We start from the raw sequence: 26539 nt of genomic DNA on the forward strand, positions 1-26539 counted from the left end.
GATAGAGAGAAGCAAGTGGATGGGAGAGGTATAACTATGAATTTATAGAACTTGTTTGACAGATTGAATATGAGAGTAAGGGACAGCAAAGAGTCTCACATGACTCCCAGGATTCTAGCTGTGGTGACTGGATGGACAGTAGAGCTTTGATGGAGACAAATAATATACAGCAGAGAGAGGAGTATGTTTTTGAGATTATTGGAATACTTTGGAATATCCTGGTGGAGATGTTAGAAGATGGGTATAAATAAGGAGCTAGAGTTTAGTAAGGAGTTTAGACTAAAGATACTGATTATTTTAGAATCTCAGATCTGTAAATAGAAATTAAACCCATAAGTTGAGCTCACCCAAGGAGATCATGTAGCATAAGGAAGAGGAGGCCAGGTGATAATCCTTGGGGAACACCAACTTTGAAGGATCAGTCAAAGAAAGAGGAGCAAGCAAAGGAGATTGAGAGGTAGAAGGAGAAGTGAAAGTGAAGAGTCTTAAAAGCCAAAGGAATAAATAATATAAAGGAAAGAATGGTCCACATCATCAAATATTTCAAGGACAAAGAGGACAAGTATTTAAAAGATTTCATTGTAGATGACAATTAGGTATTTATGACTCCTGCCAGAAGAGTTCCAATGGAACTGGGGGTGGGTGAAGGTAATAAGCCACACTACTGAAAGACAGAGTGGATGGGAGATGAGAAAGTGGCTATGGACTGTTCCTCCAAGGACACTGACTGTGACAGTAAGATGAGTGATAGAGAATTTATGGTTTAGCTGGGTCAAAACGCATGTCTGTTTTTGGTATAGAGAGATATAGCTGATTGCCTCCCCCCAAAAGGTTATATCATTCACTTCTACAGTTGTGTATGAGAGTAAGCAATTTTCTAACCCTTCACAACTGTATAGTAGCATGCTTTCTAACTTTTGCTCATCTGGTGGCAAAAACTAACTCTTTTAATTTTCAATTTCCTGTTTATTAATGAAGTTAAACATCTCTCCATATATAAATTTTAGCCATTTGTATTTCTTTTTTTTTTTTTTTTTTTTTTTTTTTTTTTTTGTTACGTGGGCCTCTCACTGTTGTGGCCTCTCCCCTTGCGGAGCACAGGCTCCGGACGCGCAGGCTCAGCGGCCATGGCTCACGGGCCCAGCCGCTCCGCGGCATGTGGGATCTTCCCAGACCGGGGCACGAACCCGTGTCCCCTGCATCGGCAGGCGGACTCTCAACCACTGCGCCACCAGGGAAGCCCCCATTTGTATTTCTTCATTCTTGTTTATAATCTTCTTCCATTCTCCTATTGAGTCTGTCACTTCATTAATTTGTAAGAATTCTTTATGCTTATTCATATTGATCCTTTTTCTGCCATATATGTTGAAAACACTTTCTTCCTGGCTGTAGTTTGTGTTTTAACTTTGTTTATGGTGCCTTTATGACTATCGTATATGTCAATCTTTTTTTAAAAAAAATGTTTATTTATTTATTTATTTAGGTTGCACTGGGTCTTAGTGGCGGCACGAGGGATCTTTGTTGTGGAATGAGGGATCTTTAGTTGTGACGTGTGTACTTCTTAGTTGCAGCATGTGAACTCTTAGTTGCGGCATGCATGTGGGATCTAGTTCCCCGACCAAGGATCGAACCCAGGCCCCCTGCATTGGGAGCGCAGAGTCTTACCCACTGTTCCACCAGGGAAGTCCCTCAATCTTTACCTTTACAGAATTTTTTAAATGTTCTCATTTATTTTAATCCAGTATTTTAAAGATTTTGTTTATTACATATGGTCTTTATTCCATCTGGAATTTATTTATATATGTGACATAGTATAGTGCACAAGCTTTATTCTTGTAAAATGTATACTAAAGTATCCAGTATCATTATTAAATATTTCTTCTTTTTCTAATGGTTTGAAACACCAACTTTTTTATATACCAAATTACATATATACAAGAGTCTGTTTTCAGATATTTTTGTTTGTTTCGTTACTATATTTGCCTGTTCCCGCACTATGTTTACACTTTTAAATAATAGAACATCATAGTATGCTTGATATCTGATAGAATAAATATTCATTTTTACTTTTCTTTTCAAAAGTGTTAAAGGTCTATTTTTGCTCATTTTCTGCTTCACGTGAGTTTTAGAATCAGCTGGTCACGTTCCATTAAAGATCCTACTGGAATTTCAACTGATGGTACATTAGCTCATAGATTAAAATCCTTATCCTAGGAAGTCTTCCCAATCAGAAACTGTTCTATCCATTTTCTTGAAGGCTTTTAAAAAATAGTCTTCTTCATATGGGTCTTGGAAATTTCTTGTTGTATTTATTTCTGATGTTATAGTTTTTGCTTCTTCTGTGTATGAAAATCTTTTTCCATTGCACTGATTGTTATGAATGTACCAGTTAGGAATACGTTTGGCCGCAAACAACAGAAAACCAGCTGCGTCTTAAAGAAACAGGAGTTTATTTTAGTCACATAACAAAAAGGCCAAAGGTAAGCAGTTGCCAGTGTTGGTTTAGCAGCTTGATGATAGCAGGGGATCTGTCTCTTTTGCATCTTGTGCCCTTATCTTCAAAAGATGCCCACTGCAGCGCTAGCCCCCGTCAGCATTCTGACAAGAAGGAGAAGGGAGGGGTAAGTTGTGAAGTCTGTATCAGGAATGCATAGCTCCTCTAGAGACATGGCTCACCTCTCACTGGCCACGTGTGTCACTCCACCACCTCCAGGTGGCAAGGGAGGCTATAGGGGCCAAGGGGGGTAAGAATGAGGGTTAAGTTGGCCAAAAAACAGTGTCTCCACACCTGGCTTGTACTATAGCTATTGCTTTGTGTTTGTTGATCTTATATCAGCTGCTGTACTAAACATTATTGTTAATTTTAAGAACATTTCAGTTGACTCCCTTACATTGTCCAGGTAGAAGTTTGTATGTCTACTGACAGTCTGTCTCTTCCTTTTAGGAGCTGTACCTCATTTTTAAAAATATTTGGGTTTTTTTGTATTAAAAAAAATTTTTTTATTGGAGTATAGTTGATTTACAATGTTGTGTTAAATATATTTTTCTTTTTGCTCTTATTGTACTGGGAAGTATCCGATTTTCGTCTTATGGGTGCAATCGCCTTTTAAGTCTTTTTGAAGATTTTCATCAGAATGATTTTTTTCTGTTTTCTTTCATTCCTTTAATTATCTTTAATCCTCAGGGAATCTCCTCATCGTTGTTTCTGTTGTGAAATGCTATTAGTTTTCCTTCAGTATCTGGTAAATCTCAGTTGTTTATTTAACATAAATAATGATGGAAAGACTAGGTTCATTAATATAGGCAGCTAATACAGGTCTCCTCTGAAGAAGTATCCACCTGTTTCCCCTGCCTGGGGGGCTGACCAAGACTGGCAAGCTTTGTTTGAGGTGCACAGGCTTGGAGCAGCAGGCTATGGGCGGCCCCTTCAACCACTCCCCATGGCCAAAATGAGGAGGGCCAAGTTCTGATGCTGAGGCAAGCGATGCATTTACCTCCCCATCACACCTTCCCCTTCCCCGTCTGTTCTAAAGGTCTGTAGTTACTTACATTCCACCTTCCTCCTTTTTCAGTGCCTTGCACCCACACAGGAAGCCCACAGTCAGGATATTTCTTAAGAGAGATGTTCGGAGGGTTTAGCCAGGGGTTAAAAGCAGCTGCTGCCAACAACTGCATAAACAAGGAGAAAAGGGACACCTGCCAGCCTCTGCTGTTCCAAGGGCAGTTCTTTAGTGAACCCTCAAGTCCCCTCCAGGGCCTCCTCTTAAGAGTGAGACTTCTCTGAATTTATACTTCTCTCCTACTCCTGGTTTGGGCTGTGGTTCTTTCCCTCAGATCCTGTTCTTAGTCAATACCATCCATCTCCTTTGCTTTTCTATTTTCTAGGATTCTTCAGAATTTCTTGTCTGCTGACAAAAATTTCTTTTATATTTTAGTATGCTAATGAACGTATTCTGTTAAAATATCTGTTTTTTAGATATTTCAGGGGTTGTGGCCAGGAGTAGATGCATGTGTTTGGTCTGCCATCTTGATCCACACTTCTCTGGAGAGATACTTAGGAAATCATTTACATGTGGCCAATTGGCTCTCCTTCACAAAGCAAACAAAATACAGCTGTGTGGTGATTAATTGTTAAGTAACCGTTCTGTACTTTGTAAATCTTTCAATAATAAAACAATGTCATTTGGGATTAACATATACACACTACTATATATAAAATAGATAACGAACAAGGACCTACTGTATAGCCCAGGGAACTATACTCAATATTATGTAATAACCTATAAGGGAAGAGAATCTGAAAAAATAGATATACATGTATGTATAACTGAATTGCTTTGCTGTACACCTGAAACTAACACAGCATTGTAAATCAACTGTACTTCAATTAAAAAAAATAATCTAACCTCATCTTCAATATTCTATATCTAGATCTCATGCACCTCTAAAATTCAATTTTTAGCCAATTTTCTTAAAAAAAAAACACAGAGAAACAAAAACAACCCCCAAACCACTGTCAGCTTGATGTATAATGATGCATTTTTAAGCTTTATTTCGAAGAAATAAATGTTGATACTTTAAAGCACCAATTCAATATTTCTCAGTGTTTTCCCCCACCCCAAATTGGTGTTTGTCTGCATTCTGTGTGCTTGTCCCCCCTTGGGGACAATTTCTTTAAAAAAAAATTTTTTAAGTAGGTATTTTCTGACAATACAAAATTTCCTAAACGTGATGTTTAAATAACATTGATGCCCGGGAATCATCGAAAGAAGTTCAATTTACTGTATTTTGTTGTTCTTTCTTTTCCTTTCTTTCGGATGGGGGTAGAAGAATTTTTTCTGTTTTCTTCAGCAATGAAATTGTCTGTTAAAGGAAGCTATTATATTATCATGGCAATATATTTTATTTTATGTTCAGCTTACTTCCAGAGGTGACTGCCTGTCCAGCAAGAAAGCCCTGGAAGCTCATCTAATCACTAGATTGATAAATTTCACTGCAAAATGAGGACTAACTTCCTTGTTTACTGTGGAATGTTGGATCAAGTTGTCATCACCATAAACTCATGGCAGAATGTGTAGAATTATATTTGAAAATAAAAAGGGATGAAACATGCTTGTTTCAATGGTGGGCTCTGTTTTCTCATCCTCAAAAACTTGATGCTCATCATATTAAAATGCTAAAAAATTGTGCCACATGAAACAAGCATCCAAAGGTTCTAAGCAAAACACCATGCCCTGAAATTAGTAAAGTTAAACGGCATCTATAATTCAAAGCTTTTCTAATATAGTATTGCCAAAGATTCCACAAATGAGAACACCTTCTTAATTCTCTCTACTTACTTTATTCATCTACTTATTTTATTTGGAAGGGACAGTAGTATTATAACCTATGATGCAGATGGCACTGAGAAAATAGTCAGGCTAGAAATGATTGAATAGCTCAGTACAACAGACTTAAAAATAATTGCTAATATCCCTTAGCTTTTAGTTCCAGGACCTATTAGTTTACTATTACTGACTTAAAAATATATTTCTAGCACTTTCCTCAGAGGAAAGGAAGTTATTAAATACATGAATATAACTCAGTCCACATTGGCCTAGCTTGTAAGATAGAGTTTGGAGGGAGAATAAGTTGAATTATTTGCTAAATGGGGCTTTAGGATTATGCTTGAGGAAATAACACTTTCACATATGGATTTCACTCTGGTTAGTTTTTGATTATGGTTTCTACATTTATTACCGAGTGTTCAGTATACTTAGAACTGGGCATCCCAATGACCAAGAGAAAATGTAAGAGTCTTTGGACAAGCACTCTTGTTGGGCCAGGAATGCTGTCAGAATTTCCTCAAAAAAGCGATCTGAATGTTTGTCTTTATTCTAATTTAAATCACATGGTGATTTGCTAAGGCTTTAAAAATGCAGTTTAATCCTGTTCAGTTTCCAAAGAGGGGTGAACATACAATGAAATGAATTAACTAGGCCAATCATAATCAAACACTGCAGAAAACCAGGCAGACTCACCATATGCCAAGGGTTTTGCAAACAGATCTCGTCCTCCCTGACACTGTGTGTGTGTGTGTGTGTGGTAACTGGGGGAGGTAAGATATCCCTTAAGGAAGGATCATCACTCCTTTCAGAAGATCTGTTCCTATGACTTTCAACAAAGCATCACCAAAGTTGTCATTGTATTGTGAGTAGCTAAATTCTTCTGGGAGCTGAAGACAAAGTTTGAAGCCAAAATGAAGACAGCCTCTTCTCACCTCATACTTGACTAAAGGTGACACTCTTATTCTCTCTGAGGAGAATTTGTTCATCTGAAAAAACGGCCTTGTATCTTGAACAATCACTGAGTATTCTCTAAACTCAAGCTAAGAAATGCTGCTTTGAAGTGGGGCAGTAGGATAGCAACAAGAAGAGAAGATCCGGAGTAAGACAACGTAAGCCTAGAGGCTGGCTGTGCTACTGATTACCTGTGTGCCCTTGGGCTTAAGTGAATTTGTGAGTGACTCAATTTCAGTGAGCTTTGGTTTTTCTCATCTGTAAAATGGGGATAATAACCTCATGGTGTTGATGTTAGGATTAAGTGAGATCATATAAGTGCTTAGCACACCGCATGACACATTGTAAACGCCCGATGAACATTAACAATCGTTAGTACTATTATTATTAAAACAGTCAAAAACACTAAAACTTTTCTTCGTGCAACAAATACTAATTGTGCGTTTACTAAATGTGAAACCTTACTGGAGACTGGGAATCAAGACTGCATCTCTGTTGGCCACAGATGTCAATTTCTGCTTCCTGATCTTACTTTAAAGGCAACACTTTATGGTGCACCATCCACTTTTACAGATCAACCCATTGCCACATTAAAAAATGTTGAGACTCGTGTATTTTAGTTATGCTTAATGAACAGCTACAGCAACAACAAATAAAGAAATTCAAGTACACTTCAACTGACTTGTCTCAAAACATGGGTAGTAAGTAGTGTTGCAATCGGGATTGTAGAAGAAAGAAAGGGGCCAGTATCACACGCCTCTGTGATGCTTTTGCACAGGTTATGATTTTTGTTTTTTGTTCCCCTCTGTCTTTTAAATCTGACACACACTAAGATTTTCATGTCCGTAGCTACCACCTTCTAAGATGCGGGCTTGCGTCTGTATGAGCGTGGAATCCCCTTGACAGTTATGTTTGCTTATGCATCTCTAGCAAGTGGAGAAAGAATCACATCAGGCTATGGGGTGTGAGCCGTGTCTCACTCATGTCCCCCCACCCCCAGAGTGAGTGCACTTTGAGGTCCACCTTCCCGGAGAATGTGCTTTGGAGCACAGTAACTGTGGGCTGGGGACTTGTCTGGGCTTCCCATTAATCTCTGAAGATGGAAGGGTAATCCCTTCACAAATATGGGAATGGGGGCTGCTCTGAGGCTGGCAAATAATAAACAATGAGGGTTTTTTTTTTTTTTTTTTGTCCTGGATTCCTCCAGCCCTCCTCTCTGCAGTCCTCAGCAATAACTTAGCCCTTGTCTTCCTCTCTGAAGGATTTAAATGGAATGACCTTAATTCTCGCTTTGTTTGCACTCTATCTTTTAAGGAGCTGCAATGAAGACCAAGACAAACAGTAGATTAACAGTGGTACCTTTTATAAAGCTGATTAGTTCCTGAAATATGCTGAAAGGAAACAAAACCAAAAAGAAAGAAAAAAAAAAGAGTGGAATGGGGGCTGAGACAGAAGCCTTTGTTGGTGAGTTTGAAATAGCTCCGTTCCTTTCAGTGGCTGCAGATATTGACCTTCCAGTGAAATATTTCCTTTGTGTGTGAAGGCTCTGACAGGATAGCATTTATAGTATTAAGCAGGTGCCTGGTAAGTGTTTCTAAACAAATATTACTTCACTGCCTAATTTTGGTTTAAGGGGAGAGTTGTACTAGGGATGAATTCAGAAAACATTTGATGATGGCGCATCTGCTGCTTCTTGTAGCGGTGCCTTTCAAGTGGCTGACGATGTCAGAATCAGAAGATGCTGTTCCATGTGGAGTCATTAAGAGGAGCACAGCCTCCTAAAATCTCCTTTAGCTTCTCCGGATTTGAAGGAATTTACAGAGAAACTTCCAGACACCTCAGCTATATCCAAATGAAAGCCAAAGAGCATTAGAGTGTGGCGCTGAAAGTGTGTCTCTGGAAAGAAAAAATATATAAAGCTACGCAGAAAATATGTGGGGACATCAGCTTCTGTTTCCTTTAAGGGATGGGAGAATGTTACTGAAATCATTCAATTTAATTTAAAGTTAAATAAAACTGTGAAAGGCTAGGGTGCATTAATAAGATGATGTGTCTGCTAATAATAATAGGATAATTCACATCTTCACGGTCAGAGCAGAAAGCCTCTGATAAGGTCAATCATTAAACTCAATATGTTTCATTCTTTGGTGCCGTCTCACTTAGATTCTCAGCACCACTTGTCTGCCCTTTTTTTCCAGTATGCACCTATATTGCAAATTTAGTTCCGTTAGGTAGTTGCTTATACCATTATGAAGCCTGATTCCATCATTTTCAAAGTGCCAAGCCATTTAAATACAGTTCAGTCTTTGGTCATATTTAATCCAAACATTTACACACATCCAGCTCCTTCTTATCTTTTTAAATAGAACGCAGGGCTTATTTTTAAATTACATCCTCATTCATGCTCTATGAAAGCATCAAGAGAAACCAGCCATGGGATTTAAATTCTGGTCCACAGGTGCTGCTTCCAATTCCTGGCATGACCATTAAATCCTGGCCCCAGCATAACTCTCGGCATGACTCTCTTGTGATGAGGCAGAAAAGATACAATAGAAACAGCTGTTTATTTTTTCTCTGCCAGAAATTATACTACACTTACGTATAATGTAGCTTTTGTTTTCTTCTGTATTTATACCTAATTTAAAGAGCGTTTTAAAATAAGGATCCCCAGAAAAAGGATATCATTGGGAAGTTAAGATGCTTGAAATGGGGCAAGCGCTTACCCAAAACTGAGGTGTGCCTGATTTCTTTCACCACGTGGGGTCAGTGAGATGTGAGTCTATCTGCGGGAGGTTTCTGTTGTTACGGTGAGTCTTTCCATGACTTGAGTGCTGTGACTAATACCAGACTGTCCAACAGTCCTGAAGCATCCAGGGTTCTCTTAAACCCTTGAGATTATCTTTTCCACCAATTTCCTCTCCTGCTGGTTTCCAGTATCCGCTATTCATTTCAGCCCTGTAACCAATGCACAGATGCCCTGAAGGTCTAGACACTGTAGCTTTTTTCATCTATTGCTCTGCAGCTACTGGTTCAGTAGGAGATCTCTCTTGCCAATTTGGAAAACAGTTGGACCGAACAACTTTTTGCTTAAACAAACAAACAAATAACGTGGTCTCAACCTACTCTCTCGTTCTGTACTTAAAAAAAAAAAAAAAAAATTCCTGACAGTGCAGTGAGATCCTGAAATGATCAGAATGGTGTGGTTGTCCTGGGTGCATGTCTTGGACAGGCTGCCGTTTGTTTCCACTCACCTAGAGAGCTCCTGGATAGCCTGAGAGGTTGGTGTGCGTGTGCGCGTTTTAACAAATTTTCAAAAATTGCCGTGGGGAGAGAATAGAAAGAAAGCCCTTCAAAAAGAAGATGATTTTCACAGCATCATCACCAGGAAAACACCCCCACAATGGATATCTTTGAAGTTCAGTCGCCATCTGAACTAATTGGGGAGGAGACGGGGAGCACTTTGAGATTTGCTCACCTTTTATAGCGGGCCTCGGAGAAGTGACCAGTAGCCAAACGCTTCCTGCCATGAGTGGTTTGGGCACCTTCTAAGCAAAGGAAGAGGCCCCTCCAGTTTCTTCTTGTTCATGTCACTGAGAGAGGTCACCACCTTCCCTCTTTCACTTGCCACTTCTGATTGTTGGGTAGGTTCTGCTCCAAAAGTCATCTTTTGTTGTGAAGACATTAATCTTCTCCCCAGTGGTGAAATGCTCGGTAAGAAGGAGGGGTGGAAGCGGGAAAAATGATCTCGAAAGCCTCAAGATCACAGCCAAAGAGCATTGTTTATAGACCTTTACTGAAAATCAACTTCAGTCTGCTGTGTGAATGCACTACATTAAACCAATAACAGACAACAAGCTTGGGAATATTTGGCACGATGATGAAATCGGCTGCAGCCCTCGTGCTGTGGCAGGCAGAGAAGCACAGCCTGGGAAGGGCTGGTACTCCTCCTTGGAGTGTGTCTGTTGTGATTGCTAGCTGGTTTCCACAGATCCTTGCTGAATGTTATATCATTAAACAGTATGAAAGAAAATCAAAATATATGTTTACAGCGTACTAAATAGTAAGTGCCCTTTCAAATGCTCTTTAATGGCTAGGCTTTAAAGTCGTCGTGGAGCACCCTTAGAAAGCAAGAGCGGCATGTTTTGCAGATTTCTGTGGCTGTAAACCACCATGAGGTGCTGAATGAAAGTGCGCTGAGATTTATGAACACCCCGCACTCTACAGAATATGCCTTAAAGGCATATTCACAAAGGGAAAACAGCCCTCTGCCACATCTATTCTTTTTATTATTATTATTATTATTGAAATATAGTTGATTTACAATGTTGTGTTAGTTTCAGGTGTACAGCAAAGTGATTCAGTTATACACAAATATATTTTTTTCCACATTCTTTTCCCTTATAGGTTATTACAAATATTGAGTAGACTTCCCTGTGCTCTACAGTAGGTCCTTGTTGGTTATCCGTTCTATATACAGTAGTGTATTTGCCACACATCTATTCTTGAATTTTAGTTTTTGTTGAAAAACTGATGATATTTCAGCTGTATTTTCCCAGAACTTGAGTGACAATCAAAGTTTGGTATAACATAGTAATGGATTTACTTCCTGGGGCCATCAAGGAAGGAATTTATGTTTAGATAGTGAGTTTGAGCAGTTTCTAAATACAGAGATACATTTTGCAGTGTAAAAATACAGATATAATTAAGAGCATTTACAGACTAAGTACAGTTCTTGTAGTGTATTGTTGACTGTATATTTGTTATGTTAAATGTGCTAGGGCTCCATGTATGAACAGACACATAGACCAAGGTAACAGAAAAGGAAGTCCAGAAATAAACCAAAAACCCAATATACTTAAACATCTGGAAAAGGAAGCATCTCAAATCAGTGTGTGTTGGCGGGCGGGGGGAGGAGATTTATTGTTGATAACTGGATAGCCATCTGAAAAAATCTAAAGTTGGATCCATCCCTCATACCATGATCAAGGATAAAGTTAGAAAGGGTGAAGATTAAAAAAAAAAGAAAAGAAAAGAAAAGAAAAAAGGAAAGAGACCAGACAAGTACTACAAAAATGCATGGGAGGGTTTCTTTACAGCCTTGACGTGGGGATGGGAGAGAAAAGACAAGCAGAAGCCATAAAAGATTTGTATGACTACATATAAACCAGAACTTCTTCATGGAAGAAACACCATATGCAGAGTCAAAAGACAACAAGTTGGGGAAAATGTTTGTAACTCATAACACAATAGAGCATAAATTTCACAAAAACATAAAAGAGATCCTAGAAATCCATAAGAAAAATATCAATACCCTAATATAAATATGGGCAAAGTATCTCAAGAGAGGATTAACAGGAAAATAAATACAATTGGTTCTGAAACATATGAAAAGATATTTGACCTCACTAATAACAGAAATTTAACTTAAAACTGTAGAGTGGCACTATTTTTTGCCTATCAGATTGGCAGAATTTCAAAAGTTTAACATTACCTTTTGTTGGGAAGATATGAGTAAACAGGTACATTTGTACACTGTTGATGGGAGTGTACATTGGAACAACTCCTACAGAGGCAATTTGACAATATTCATCAAAGTTACAAATGGAAATATACTTTTTAACCTAGAAATTTCACTTCTGGGATTCTATCTTTCACATATATTTGCAAACATAAAATGACACATACACAAGTTTATTTATTATAAAAGCAAAATATTGAGAATAACGTAAATGTCCATCAATAGAGACTGATTAAATGAATTATAGAACAGCCATACAATGGAATACTGTGCTATTGTAAAAAGAAGAAGGGGGAAGATCTCTTATGTTCTGATACAGAAAGATAATCAGATATAGTGTTAAGTGAAAAGTGCAGAACAGTGTGAATAACAAGCTACGATTTGTGTATGCAAGAGGGAAAATAAGAATCTCTGTCAGTATTTTCTAATATTTGCATAAAGAAATTCTGGAAAACTACAAAAGAATCTAACAACAATAGCTGCGGAGGATTAAGAGAGAACTAGATAGATTTCAGGGGTGGGAGGGAGATTTGTCATACTAAACCTTTTAATCTTTTTTAAGTTATATTTTACAAAATATTACCTACTTAAAACTTTGTATCATTAAAAATTAAATGAAATAGTTAAATAAAAATTAAATCACTTCAAAATCAAATAAAACAAATGAAAAAGTTCACAGTGAAAAAAATTATACCAATACTAATGAAAATAATTGCTGATTAGGGCAGATATATGTCTACCAACACAATGATGAAAGAAGATTAAGAGCAGTTTTTTATAGGAACTATTATTAATTTGGTCATTGTCTATGATATATCCTTTCATTTATCGTATATCTATGCTATATCTCTCCATTTTCTGGTTGAAAAATCTGGAAAATTAAAAATTAAATTGAGGAACGTTTATATTCATTTTGGTTAATTTCAAAAACATTTTTTACCATTTGAATTAAAAGTTCTCCTTTGTAGTCAGCTCTAATCTTTAAAAAATCATTTCCACATTCCCAAAGTAGAAATTGACCCTAACACTATCTTACCACCAAAAGAAAATTTGCCCAACTCTTCATTTGGCTTCAGTCCTAACTTCCAACATGCTATCTTTGGGTTAAACAGAATGTAAGGTTAAAGTAGCAGAGGCTTGAGAATCAAAGAGTTGATGCTACAATTGTATAGTTAAAAACTATATTTACTCTAAATTGCAAAATGGTAGGTATTGTATGTGATGTTTAAGTTGCAGTGATTGTTCTAGTAATAAATGTAATATTCAGCAACATTTTTCACAGATTACTCAGTTCATCATTAGTGCCATTTTGCCTCTTTATAATGATGTGCACTTTCCTTTAGAAGGAGCTTGGTTATTTCTTTGGTTGGGCCTATTTGCTCCTTTTTTATGTGAGATTTTTCAATACTATGAAATGATGCAGAGCAAAAAAGGTCCATCCACTTCACTTGTGTTGCCTCCTGTGTTACCTAAACCACAACAGAACAATGACAGACAACAGAGCCTTTCTCCTCGCTAACAATTCAGTCACCATGACAACCAGCAGAAGAACATTGGGCCAGAAAAAAGCATTGAGCTTGAGGGACTAGACTAATCAAAAAATGGAATAACATGGCAACAATTACACTGATGAGCGAGAGGGAAGCTACAGATGAATTCAGACACCTATGGCACTGCAGACTCAACGCATTCAGCATTTTGTGTTTAGTGTCTTGTGTTTCTGAGAGCAGGTAAATAGACAAGATCGAATTGTGTAACAGAATGTCAGTGCTCTAGTTAAATAGAAAATTCCTTTCCTTTGGCTGTGCTACTTCAAGCGCATTGAAGAGGGTTTAGGGGAGATGAGGTTTTGAAGTGAAATGTGTAATGGATACAATATGAGAGCCACAAGGCAATGTTATTTAGTTTTAAAAAAGTAAACTGGGGTATGTCCCCCCCCACCCCTTTTTTCAAATATGTAGGCACAAATAAAGGGAGAATGCTGCTGGGTTGGTGGCGACACTGCCTTAAACCCTGCCCTACGTCAGGAACATACATGGTTCACCTCCCCTAACGTGGTTCTGGGCTATATTGATTCCTATTGACCAAATCAAGCACCATGACTTTTAAAAATTGTTTTATTGAAGTATCATTGATTTACAATGTTGTGTTAATTTCTGCTGTACAGCAAAGTGACTCAGTTATACATATATATATATACATTCTTTTTCATGTTCTTTTCTATTATGGTTTATCACAGGAAATTGAACATAGTTCCCTGGGCTATACGGTAGACCCTTATTGTTTATCCATTCTATATATAATAGTTTGCACCTGCTAATCCCAAACTCCCAGTCCATCCCTCCCCCACACCTTGGCAACCACAAGTCTGTTCTCCCTGTCTGTGAGTTCAAGCACCATGATTTTAGCTGTGTCAGTTCTAATGTCTGGTGGAAGTTAAGCTGAAAGGGGCAGGATGGTTCTGTGGGTCAGATAACAGGAGAAGAGGAGTATATCCTACTCATCTACTGCCTCCAAAACTGCCTCAGTTTACCTACTTCAGAATTCCCCCCATCCCTGAGGAGGTTAGTATAATGTATATGTGTATTTCTTTTAAATGGCGTTTACACTGGCAACACTTATGGATTGCAGATGCAGTCATTGTGTTGTAAATCGATTCTGCATATGCTGACCTCTGCCTTGATTTCTCTGATTAAACTTTTTCACACTGTTTGTACTTCTTTATGTGTTGAACTTAATTAATTTGGAGGATATTTTTAGTGAATCACATTATCTGGTTTTGATTTATCAAAAGCAAATTTTCTTCCCCTCCCCTAAGCAGAAAAGTTCTAATTAGGATTATTTTATTAAATCATAAACAAGAACAGATATCCTCCTCTCCGAAAAAATGTTAAAAGATTTGAAATATTGTCATTTTTATAGAAAAATCCCTATAGAGGAGGAATGAGACCTAACTTTGTAAGTCGCCCAGTTTAAATTATTTGTGTTGGATGTGGTTGTAAGGCTCCAGGCTGCAGACTTTGAGCTAGTTTTGTCTCCACAGATTTCATAGACTATAGCATCTCCGGTTGTTACCTGTCCTATAACTTAGTATATTTTCTTAGTCTGATTATTTTGACTTCTGTGACTCAGTTTACCCATCTAAAATGGGCTGCTTTTTTACTCTCCACTATTTTTTTAAGTGGGGGGGGGCAGAGAAGGAGAGGAGGCAGCGTAATGAATTTGTTTTGAGCCTATAAATAAATGGGTAGTAATGATGAGAACTTTTCTACATCAATGAATGAGTTATCCTCTTTATTTTGGTCTTGGTGAGGCCAAAAGTTCTAGGTAGAAATCGCTCATTGGGAAGATGATTTTAAATTATTTTTCCTGGGTTACTTTTCCTGTTGCCCAGGTGAGAGGACCAGCATGATTAGAATGATGACAGCCACTTTTAAAATGTTCATTTATTCATAGTTCATCTGCTTCTCGAAAAGAAATTGAGGCAAGTTACACTAGAAATGGAGTTCTAATAAAACAGAGACTCATTAATAGAAGCTAGAAGAGACTACAAACAAACATGAAGTGGTAGTTGAAGAAAAATTTATATCAAGAAAACCTGGCCCGAAACAAGTACAATTTCCAGCTCTGAGCTTTCCAGCAGCCAGACAAAGAGAGAAACCCTATGAAGTACACAGCCCTCCTTGGCTAATCATAAACATTGTTTTGGTTCTTTAAGAGAAATAACCTTTTTGTCCCTAAGTCCTCCAGGTGGAATTTGTCCTGGGGAGTGGCGTGTGGAAACAGCCAATGAATTGCCACGAGAAGTGGGCTTTCAGCAGAGTAGTTGGGGACAGCCCCTCTGGAGGAGGATTTGGCCTTCTGACTTTGGCTGATGTGCTTTCTGAGTGAGGGGTAGACGAGGGCCATTCTTTTCCTCTATGTGATCAGGCAGGGATGAGGAAAGAGGAAGGAGAAAAGAACAAACTCTCCTGGGCATGAAGAAGAGATTCAGGTCCGCTGAAAGTGACTTAGCAGCAGCTTACTTGGAAACCGCCATGTAGAGGAGGACTTGAATTTGGCTACAGTGGTAGTTGTTTATACCGATGACCTTGTTTTAAAGGTAAAGCAGCCGATGACTGGATATTAGAAGGGGCTCATAGGCCAGGGAGGGCCTCCGCCCTGAAGTCCAGTTGAGCTGCTGCCAGATTTCATGCCAAATTCGAATGAAAACTGAGGGTTTTCTATGAGATTATTGTGAAAAGGTGAGAAAACAACTAAATCAGCCTTGTAGGAGATAAACAGTGATATGTTGAGTAGACCACACTTTACAAAAGCCAGATCTTATTTTAGACAACATGAGTGTGCTCGTTCTTTCTATACAGTCTCTGATATTTTACTGAACTGCAAAGAAATCTGTTTATCAGTGTTAACACCCTTCTCTGAGTTGCCAGATAAAAGACCACAGCAATCAAAAGAAATTTATCTTTAAAATGTTTCTATTATGCTTGGTGAAAATGCGGTTTCCACTGAGGATTTCTTTAGCATGTATTTTTTTTTCCTTTCCTATGGATGAAGCAAGTATCAAAAAGGTCTTTCTCTCTGCCTCAGGAGAACAAAACGGGCAAGCAAACACTGAGCCTGGCATTGCATTAAGCTCTGAAAATGCTTTAGGGAACTAGTGATACGGTGCACATGCATCAAAGCAAGAGTCTTTATAGTCTAGGAAATTCATCACAGTATGATAATTTATGCCAGGCTCCCAAACGGAGTTTGTTCCTGTCTAGTTCTCTCTTTTTTATTTCTCTCAGTGGCTCACACATTCGGGAATATGTCTTAAGGGGAGGAATTCACTGAGGTTTCAGATTAAGGGGAGAAACAGCCCACTGGTTTGGTTCACCCTCCCCCAAGCCAAGCCTTCATTGTAGGATAACGAGGTCGACACTTACAGGGCATTTACACTGAGCAGGCACCAGGTGAGTTCCTGCATTCGCATGATGCACTCCTCACTGCAGCCCTATGAAAATAAGTATTCTTGTCCTGCCTGAGTTCCTGTGTTAATCTGGCATTCATTCAACACAGTTTTGGAGGACATATGCTACAGGGCAGCTAACATAGTGCTAGATATTGAGGTCCCATTATAAATAAGATATGGCTCCCTGCACAGAAATGGGAAAACTAACCCGCAAAGAGGCTAGGGGATCACCCCAAGGAAGGAGTAGAATCTGAATGTGAAGTCGTTTGTATAATTCTGAAGCTCCTGCTGTTTCCTCTACACGGTGCTGCTTCTCTTGACTGGCCTCCGGCTTCAGATTTGTGAGTTTCCTGAGGTTAAGAGCACTGATTTGGGACTCAAGGCAAAGTTTGCCACATCTTAGCTGGATGATCTTGGGAAAATTATTTAACCTCTCTAGCCTCAACAATTTTATCTAAGCAAGAATTCTAATAACAACCCCATCCTTACCTTCTGAAGCTTAAATGAGATTTTGTATCAAAAGCCTTTAGCACTGCACCCAGCACATAGTAAATGCTCAGTAGGTGTAAAATTTGATTATCATCTTCTCTAAGGCTTTCTTTTACACTGAAGGACCTCTGGGGCTGTTTGCTTTCACCTAAAATTAAAGTCTCTTCCCCTCCTTCCCTGACTGGCTTTGCCCCATGGCTCGGCAGGGTTTTTGCTCTGACTTAAGGTAACATTTGTCATAATTTAGCTGTTCACACTAGGGGTGTGCAGGAACAGAGATGGAGTAATGTCCTGTGCTCAGGAGCACATGTATGACCTCATAGAATGTTATCAGGAAAAGAGGCCCCTAGAAAAGGACTCTGAAGACTTGAGTTTTAGCATCTCTGATTCCTGAGACTCACATAGGAGTCCATCACCCTTTGTCCATGTCCGTCTTTCTCTTTATTTTTTTAAAATTTATTTTATTTATTTATTTTGGGCTGCATTGGGTCTTCGTTGCTGCACGCGGGCTTTCTCTAGTTGCGGCGAGTGGGGGCTACTCTTCGTTGTGGTACGTGGGCTTCTCATTGCAGTGGCTTCTCTTGTTGCGGAGCATGGGCTCTAGGCATGCGGGCTTCAGTAGTTGTGGCATGTGGGCTTCAGTGGTTGTGGGTCACGGGCTCTAGAGCGCAGGCTCAGTAGTTGTGGCGTATGGGCTTCTTTGCTCTGCGGCATGGGGGATCTTCCCAGACCAGGGATCGAACCTGTGTCCCCTGCATTGGCAGGCGGATTCTTAACCACTGCACCACCAGGGAAGCCCCCATCTTTCTCTTTAGACTGGGGAATACATCAAGGAAATGACACGGTTTTACTCATCTTTGTCGTCTTAGTGTCTTTTATGGTTAGCATACAGTAAGTGCTCATTAAGCATCGTGGAATGAAAGAATGAAAAATGACCCCAAATTTCCATTTATTTGTTTGTTGCTTTGAAATGGATACATTTCTGCTTTTCAAAGGAGCATAAAAACATCTGCCAAAATGTAATGTGGGGGCTTCCCTGGTGGCGCAGTGGTTGAGAGTCCGCCTGCCGATGTAGGGGATGCGGGTTCATGCCCCAATCCGGGAGGATCCCACATGCCGCAGAGCGGCTGGGCCCGTGAGCCATGGCCGCTGAGCCTGTGCGTCCGGAGCCTGTGCTCCGCAACGGGAGAGACCACAACAGTGAGAGGCCCACGTACCGAAAAAAAAAAAAATGTAATGTGGAACAATGGTTTTCTCTGGGTGCTGGGATTTGGAGGTGATATTTTTTTCTTTGTGTTTTTAGAATTTTGTGGATTAATAATATTAACAGCAATTAATGGAAGAGCTTGGTATTCCTTGACCAAACAGTGACATGATGAAAGCTGGAGCCCCCAGAAATTCAACACGATGGTGGAGTACAGCATCGTCCCTGCCCTACACTCTCCAGGCACTGAGCAGACCACAGTTAATAAGCCTTTGTAGTTCAAATTATGTCAGTCTTTCATGGAGCTCTCAGCTCATTGAACCCATTATTGCATTCAGCCTTCCATTTAGGGGGATGGCATGACCAGTCCCATTGGACTGGGATCAAAAAGATTATGCTCTTGACCCACGTTTAAGGTCCCACGTTCTGCTCTCCTATAATCTAACCTTCTGTACCATCGCTCAGAGTAGTGACTTATTTCCCTCGCTCCTGACCCCTGGTGCAAATGCTTACTGATATGCTCAATCTACAGGAGCCAAGACACCTAATTATACTTAGTTTACAAGCAATGTCATTCATAATGGCTTGAAGGTTTCATTCTTTCTCCTTTCCTCTGCGGCAACTAACTGTCCCATAACTGGTGTTTTCAGCAATGATCTGCATACTCTTATCTCTTCTTCACAATTAGATGGGGCATGGAGGTGTGTTTTGTAGACCTGAACTTTGTTGCTTCCAAACTGGGCTGTGATGTTGCCATAAAGGTTATGAGTCACTGAAGAACAAGTTCAGGCCAATTCTTCTCCCTCTGACCCCACAGGTTATTTTGAAAGCTGCCTGCTAAATCATCATGCTGTCAGTTGGGTCTACACAGGATGACAGAGGTGTGCCCCGAGTGCAGGTTCAATGGCAGGCCAGTAGGTAATTTGGCTTCTCAGGGATCACAGGCATAGGCTCACCCTATGAGCCTATGCTCGTAGGGGGGATCATAGGCTTACCCCTTCAGGCCACCACAAGGCTCTTTCTCTGGCAAAAACTGATTGTTGGGGGGCTTCCCTGGTGGCGCAGTGGTTGAGAGTCCGCCTGCCGATGCAGGGGACACAGGTTTGTGCCCTGGTCTGGGAAGATCCCACATGCCGCGGAGTGGCTGGGCCCGTGAGCCATGGCCGCTGAGCCTGCGCATCCGGAGCCTGTGCTCCGCAATGGGAGAGGCCACAACAGTGAGAGGCCTGCATAACGCAAAAAACAACAACAACAACAAAAACTAATTGTTGGGGAGACAGCACTGTAGGAAGAAGTGAGCGGGTCTCAAAGTCATGAGAAATTTATAAATGGAGTTAGTCTTGACTAGATTTTACATCTCATTAAAAAATTATTAGTGATAGCATGAACTAGATTGTCCCAAATGTATAGTTTATTATTTGGTAGTAAGTTAACTGATTTGGGGAGATAAATTAATCAATTAAATTAATCTCCACTAATGCATTAGCCAACTAAAGTATCATCTTTCACAAGCATGTATTTTTGCAGGCTTAGTTAGTCTGTGCCTTTTTCTAAGGAGATGCTCAAGGAGTGATGCTAATGGTGGGCTTCCAAGTCCCTGAAGATATCTTTGATCAGAAGGCCCCTTGGGAGGCACCAGGTCCACTCTTGAAGGGACTTCCTATGATAGCTCCTTACCTGACATCAGAAAATTATATTTTCAGGTAGGTCTTTCAGAAAGTCCAGAGTCAAGCTCCCTGTTACTTTAGATAATTTTTTTTCTTTTCCATTATGGTTTATTACAGGATATTGAATATAGTTCCCTGTGCTATACAGTAGGACCTTGTTGATTATCCATTCTGCGTATACCAGTTTGCATCTGCTAAACCCAAACTCCCAATCCATTCCTCCCCCACCTCCGTCCTCCTTGGCAGCCTCAAGTCTGTTCTCTATGAGTCTGTTTCTGTTTCATAGATAAGTTCATTTGTGTCATATTTTAGATTCCACATAAAAGTGATATCATATGGTATTTGTCTCTCGCTTTGTGACTTTCTTCACTTAGTATGATAATCTCTAGGTCCACCCATGTTGCTGCAAATGGCATTATTTCATTCTTTTTTAAGGGCTGAATAGTATTCTATTGTATATTTATACCACATCTTCTTTATCCATTCATCTGTTGTTGGACATTTAGGTTGTTTCCATGTCTTGTCTTGGCTATTGCAAACAGTACTTCTATGAACATAGAGGTGCATGTATCTTCTCAAGTTATAGTTTTGTCCGGATATGTGCCCAGGAGTGGGACTGCTGGATTATTACTCCAGATAATTTTAAACTACATTCTGGAAAGCCTGTTTTTTTTTCCTTCAATATGGGAATAACTGAGCTTGCTTACTTCATGGGCTCTTAGGAAGTTTTAGTGGTGTAGTGAGTTGAATGGTAAACCCTCCCCTGCAGAACCTCAGAATGTGACCTTACTTGGAATAAAGGTCTTCACAGATGGGATCTCCAGTTGAGATCATCCTGGATTATCCGGGCGGGCCCTAAACCCAGTGACAAGTGACCTTATAAAAGACAGAAAAGAAGACACAGAGACACAGAGGAGAATGCCATGTGAAGACAGAGACAGAGATCAGAATTTTGCTGCCACAAGCCAAAAAACACCTGGAGCCACTAGAAGCTGGAAGAGGCAGGGAAGGATTCTCCCCTAGATCCTTCAGAGGAAGCTCATCCCTGCCCATACTCATCAACCTCAGTCCTTGATTTTCTGACTTCTGGACTCCGCAATTGTTGAGTAAATAAATTTCTGTTGTATTAAGCCACACAGTGTGTGGTAATTGATTACAGCAGCCCTAGGAAACTAACGTAAGCACATTCTTTGAGGTTCATGACCACAAGTGCTCTAAAGGGTGGCAGAATGATTTGGGAGTGTGTGTTACCTAGGGTTGTTTTCTGAGGTGTCTGGATTTAGTTGGTTTGTTAGGATTATATCACAGTTGGCATCTGGTGAGGCATCAGTATGTTTTAACCCAAAGTCCAGTACGCAGCTGGTAGTTTTTGGTAAAGAACCGATTAGGAATGCAGTAAGTTCTTTATGCATTTTTTGAATAAGTAAACAAATAGTTCCTGACATCTTTTCCACTGGGAGTTCACCTTTTGAAAAACCTGAGGCTAGGAGTACCAAAGCCATGACAATAATTAACTCCTGATTGCAATGTACTGCCAGAAACTCCCGTTTTGTTATCGGTTCTCAAATCTCCAAGAGATTAAACATTTGATTAAACATATTTCAGCAACAGAAACTACTGAAATGGCTTTTGAACTATTTTAGTCACATAGCTGTATGTTTACCTTCTAAGAAATGAAACAGTATCCTGTACTCTGCTCATTTGTTTATGTGTTTGAAGGAACTGGGTTCATATATTCATTCCACCCTTTCTTGAACAACAAGGTAATAATTCAATTCAGGAAATATTTGGCCAGTGCCTCCTATGTGCCCTGGACACTATTAGAACTGGGTGGGTTACAACAAAAGTGAAAGACGAAGAGTACAAGTGCTTCCAGGTTAATCAAGGAGGGAGAATGGATAAGTAGTCTTCTTGGTTTATTTACCAGGTCTCTCCATCAGTTTACTAACTGGAGGAGTCCCTCCAGGTTTGAGTAGAGGCCCCTTTTCTTCTTCCTTTGTCTCTCTCCCTGGGCAAGAAAGTTCATTTCCACTAATGCTTTAGTTACTAAGGAGATCCCCAATATATCTCTTCTGACCAGATCTTTTCTCTGAGCTCTGCACTACTACACACAACCACTTGATATCTTTTTTACGTCTCAGACTCAACATACCCAAACAAAAATCATGATCTTTGACCCCAAATTTCAGATCTGACCATCTTTCAATGTTATCCATGCTCAAGAATGACCAACACAAAAACCAAAGAATTATTTTTGCTACTTCCATACCCTCCTCTCTAAACCTTCACATAGTCCTATCAGTTTTGCCTTCTGAATGTTTCTCAGATTCATGTTTCTCTTTATTTTCACTGCTACCTTCCTAAAATAAGTTACAACTTAATCACAGGACTAACTTCCCATCACCTTTGCCATAGTCTATTGGTTATAAGCGAGTCATAGGTTCTGCCCACACTGAAGGGGAGGAGTTTATGAAAGCACAACACCAGGGAGCCAAGGTCATGGACCCATCTTTGAATCCTGACTATCCTAGATCTCAACTCTAACTCACTTCCTCAGGAAAACCTTCCCCATCCCAAGAATTGGGACTAATCCCAATTGCACGCTCTCATAATACCATACATCTCTTCTTCACAGAATTTATCACAGTTCTAAGTTTAACCTAGTTATATGACTATTTGATTAATACCTCTCTCCCTCACTTGTCAGTCTCATGAGGGGCTGTTTTGTTCGCCATAGCACTAGGCCTGGAACATTGTAGAAGCTCGAAAGTATTTGCTGAGTAAATGGACCGAGAAGCCACAGAAGCTGTCTATACTTTGTTGCCTTGATCCCTCATGCAGAAACCAGAGAAACCATGGTTGCCTTCGACCCTTCCAGCAGGAATGCTGTCCACAATGGACTAAAGGAAGTTCTATTGAAAAAAAAAAAAAAGAGAGAGAGAAGCTAAGCTTTTATCCACCATCATGGAAACAGGCAAATCAAGGTTTCTCAAAGTACTAACCATAATAAGCAACCCAAATTGACAATAGATGTTAGAGGAGGTCAAGGATAGAGTGGTGACCTGGAATCACCAGTAAAAGTCAGTGTAACTGATTTATTTTTATTTTGTTTTCTGGAATTTTGAATTAGCTTGTGTTCAGAGAACATGCTAAACCATCAACAGACATAAGTTGATATGACTGTGTCTCATACAGAAGTTATGGCCAGATTCATGTTTGAGTAATTTTAGAAAACAATCAAGCATTTGCTTGGTTACCTGTGAGGTGCCTGGATAAGTGTTCCCTTTTCCGAAAACAGTGTTCCCACTGGTGGCCCAGCGTCAAAGGACCTTCTTAACCTGCATCGTGAAGGTAGTTACCACTACCACCTCCGTGATCATCTCTGGCAGTGATGGAGCACTTAATCTATGCCAAGCCTGCACCAAACACTTTAGGCGTGTTACCATGTTTACTTATTACAACTGCTATAAGTATGTAATGACTACCCTATCATAGTTCTCAAATTTTCACTAGCAGCAGAATCACCTGGAGGGCTATTAAAATACAGATTGCTGGACCCTGCCTGCAGAGGTTCTGATTCAGTAAATTTGGTGTGTGGCCTGAGAATCTGTATTTCTAACAAGTTCCCAGGTGTAGATATACTGCTGCTGGCCTGGGGACCACACTTGAAGAACTACCTACCGCCCCATTAGGTGAGTATTATTATTCTCCATTTCACTGACAAAGAAACTGAGGCTTAGAGAGGTGAGTAAGGTCACATGGCCAGTAGGTGGTGCAGCCAGGATTCAAGTCCAAGTTGGTTGACCCCAAACTACTAAGTAACACTGCCAGAATCAAACATTATTACAAGCCCATAATCAAAGACAACTTCAAACATTTCTGATCACACTGGTTTGGTTTAAGTAACTACTCATACAGTCTTGTTCTAAATGGTTAGTTCAGTAAGTTTCAGTATGTTAAAATCTAAAATTATCTGAGTTTATTAAAATGACAGTTTGAAAATCTTGATCAAGAAACAGAAAGAAAAAAAAGAAAAAGAAGGGATTCCAAAAAGAATTTGTATAGGTTGACTCCAAAAGGAAACTTCTCATGCAAGATGAAAGTGGATTGGCTAAAATCAGACACAAGTCTACGCAAGTCCCTTTCTTGACGGGTTGAGAAAGGTCTGGCAAGCAGAGAGAAAAACTCCACATCACTCTGTCTATTCTCCTGGAAGCTTCAAGTTTTAAAGTGATACAAACCGGAGGTCAGAGGTAATTTTCAGATCTGGTTTAAATAAACCCCAGCCCGTGCTATCTGTCTTCAGTGACTAGAAGCGGAACCTCCTTTCCATTCCCAGCTCCGTTTCTTTGCTCTCGACCTCGTCCCTGCTGCTCACCTTATCCCAGAGGCTGCCAGCTGGTTTTCCAGCCCTAGGCTTGCCTCCTTACTGATAACCAACACAATAGCAATGTTTTCTTTCCTCAGACAATGTTTTCACAAGATTCTCCCCAACTTATGAGCTGTCAGAGGCATATTCAAGGATTTTCCAAGACATACATCATTTTTCTTTCTGTCACTCATCTTGCCACCCTCACTTTTCATTATTCCTTAATGAAATTTTTGCTTCAGTAAGCAAATCTGTTCTTCCTAAGCCTTTGAACATTTTTTTTTTTTTTTTTTGCTGTATGCGGGCCTCTCACTGTTGTGGCCTCTCCCGTTGCGGAGCACAGGCTCCGGACGCGCAGGCCCAACGGCCATGGCTCACGGGCCCAACCGCTCCGCGGCACGTGGGATCCTCCCAGACCGGGGCACGAACCCGCGTCCCCTGCATCGGCAGGCGGACTCTCAACCACTGCGCCACCAGGGAAGCCCTGAACATTTTACTCCTGCTTTCTTTTATTCCTCTCTTTCTGCTCACCAATTATTATAACTCTCCACCTTCAAACCCAACTCAAAATCCCCTTCCCCTAGGACATCTTTCATGATTGACTTCATCTAACTCTGGTATTGCTCACTGGCCTTACTGGACCAAGTTGGTACTAAATTAGTTTATATGTGTTGGAAAGAAAGTTATTCTGTATAAGTATTCTTCAGCCATTCAGTTAGTGTTTTCTATCTCCCCAAACAGACCATAAGCCCTTTGAGAGCAGAGATTGTCTGTGTTTCTTTTTTAAGTGCCCAGGGGATCTCATTTATTCATTCATTCATTCCTCATATTCTCATTGAGCTCTTCATCTATTCCAGGCAGTGAGCCCACCCTGCTGCTTTCAGTAGAAGCTTGGTTGCTTTCATAAGCCCTGCACTGCCCAGGAGCCTTCTAGAGCTTTGGACTTGGGTGTGGGGAAGTGTGAGTTCCTTCCGATGACTTGTCGGGAAGTCTGAAATAGAGGACAGGAAAGGAGATAGGAGAAGGCTTGCTGGGAAGGCAGGGTGTTTTTGCATCAGGGACTCGGTTGAAGATGGTGAGCTAAGGCGAGCCTTGTTGAGCTCTGTGTAACATTTCCTATCATGGATCATTTTGGCAAATATCAAAGGAAAGTGTTCATTTTCAATGGTTGTGCCTCAGGCAGGGGCAGATCTATTGTATTTTCAATAGGCAGAGGCTGAGTTAGTAGTGGAAATCCAAGAGAGTGGGTTTCTGAACTTGTCTGGCTTGGGAGTTTCGTGACTTCGAGTAACATCCCTGTTCCTGAGTCTCTGTCATCTTTGAAAAAGTAGAAATTAGAATTGGCACATGAATGAGCCTAAGCAATTTATAAATAAAGAATAAGTTCCTTGAAGAGTCATACCATTGTGTTTTCAGATGTTGACATTTTCTGTGAGTGTCTGTATTCATGGTGTCGTCTATACAGAATGGTTACAAAGGCAAACAGTTCGAAGCTCAGTTAGAAATTGCTTATCTACATTAGAACTGGTATACGTGTTACAGCTAAGATATAGAAAATAGGGGTATAAGAGAATTCTATATTTTTGCTCATTCTAAGCAACTTTTCCTGCAACCATAAAGGCAAACCATTCCAGTATTACAGCGCCAAGCGCTGCTAGGAAGCTTCAGCTCCTTTGTTTATCTGTCCTGCTCTGTGTCTCAGTCAGTCAGGTCACCCCATCTCCCTGAGGGTGGCAGGAGGAACCAGAGTTCCCGGCTTCAGTGGGTTTGTCCTGCACAAAGGGGATGAACACAGAGGTCACTGGGAGGCATCTTAGGAGTCAGAGCCAAGCAGTTAGCAGCCCTCAGGGCTGAACATCATCTACTGAAAGATAGCTTTGTAAAGAGACAACTAGGAATTCTCGCCACACGTTTTCTCAGCGTTCATCTTTTTCTTTCCCTTTCCTTTTCTGCTCCTTTGCTGTGGCCAACTTCACCTTCCTCACCTTTGTTTCACCTGCCTCAAATCATGCCAAGGCACACACTCACCTCTCCTTCCCTCATTCCATTTCAGCTAGAGA

At 40.1% G+C, this 26539-nt stretch overlaps 1 long non-coding RNA gene across 1 annotated transcript in view; it reads left to right on the forward strand.

The window, feature by feature from the left end:
* Positions 1-7680: 7680 nt before the first annotated feature.
* Positions 7681-26539, forward strand: part of LOC308614407 — a 103572-nt gene continuing 84713 nt past the window's right edge. Inside the window, exon 1 of the long non-coding RNA XR_014015384.1 lies at positions 7681-7742. This is a non-coding gene — a long non-coding RNA (uncharacterized lncRNA). The remainder of the gene's footprint in view (positions 7743-26539) is intronic.

Source organism: Mesoplodon bidens (assembly GCF_964165515.1).
Source record: "Mesoplodon bidens genome assembly, chromosome: 3".
NCBI classification, from domain to species: Eukaryota; Metazoa; Chordata; class Mammalia; order Artiodactyla; family Ziphiidae; genus Mesoplodon; species Mesoplodon bidens.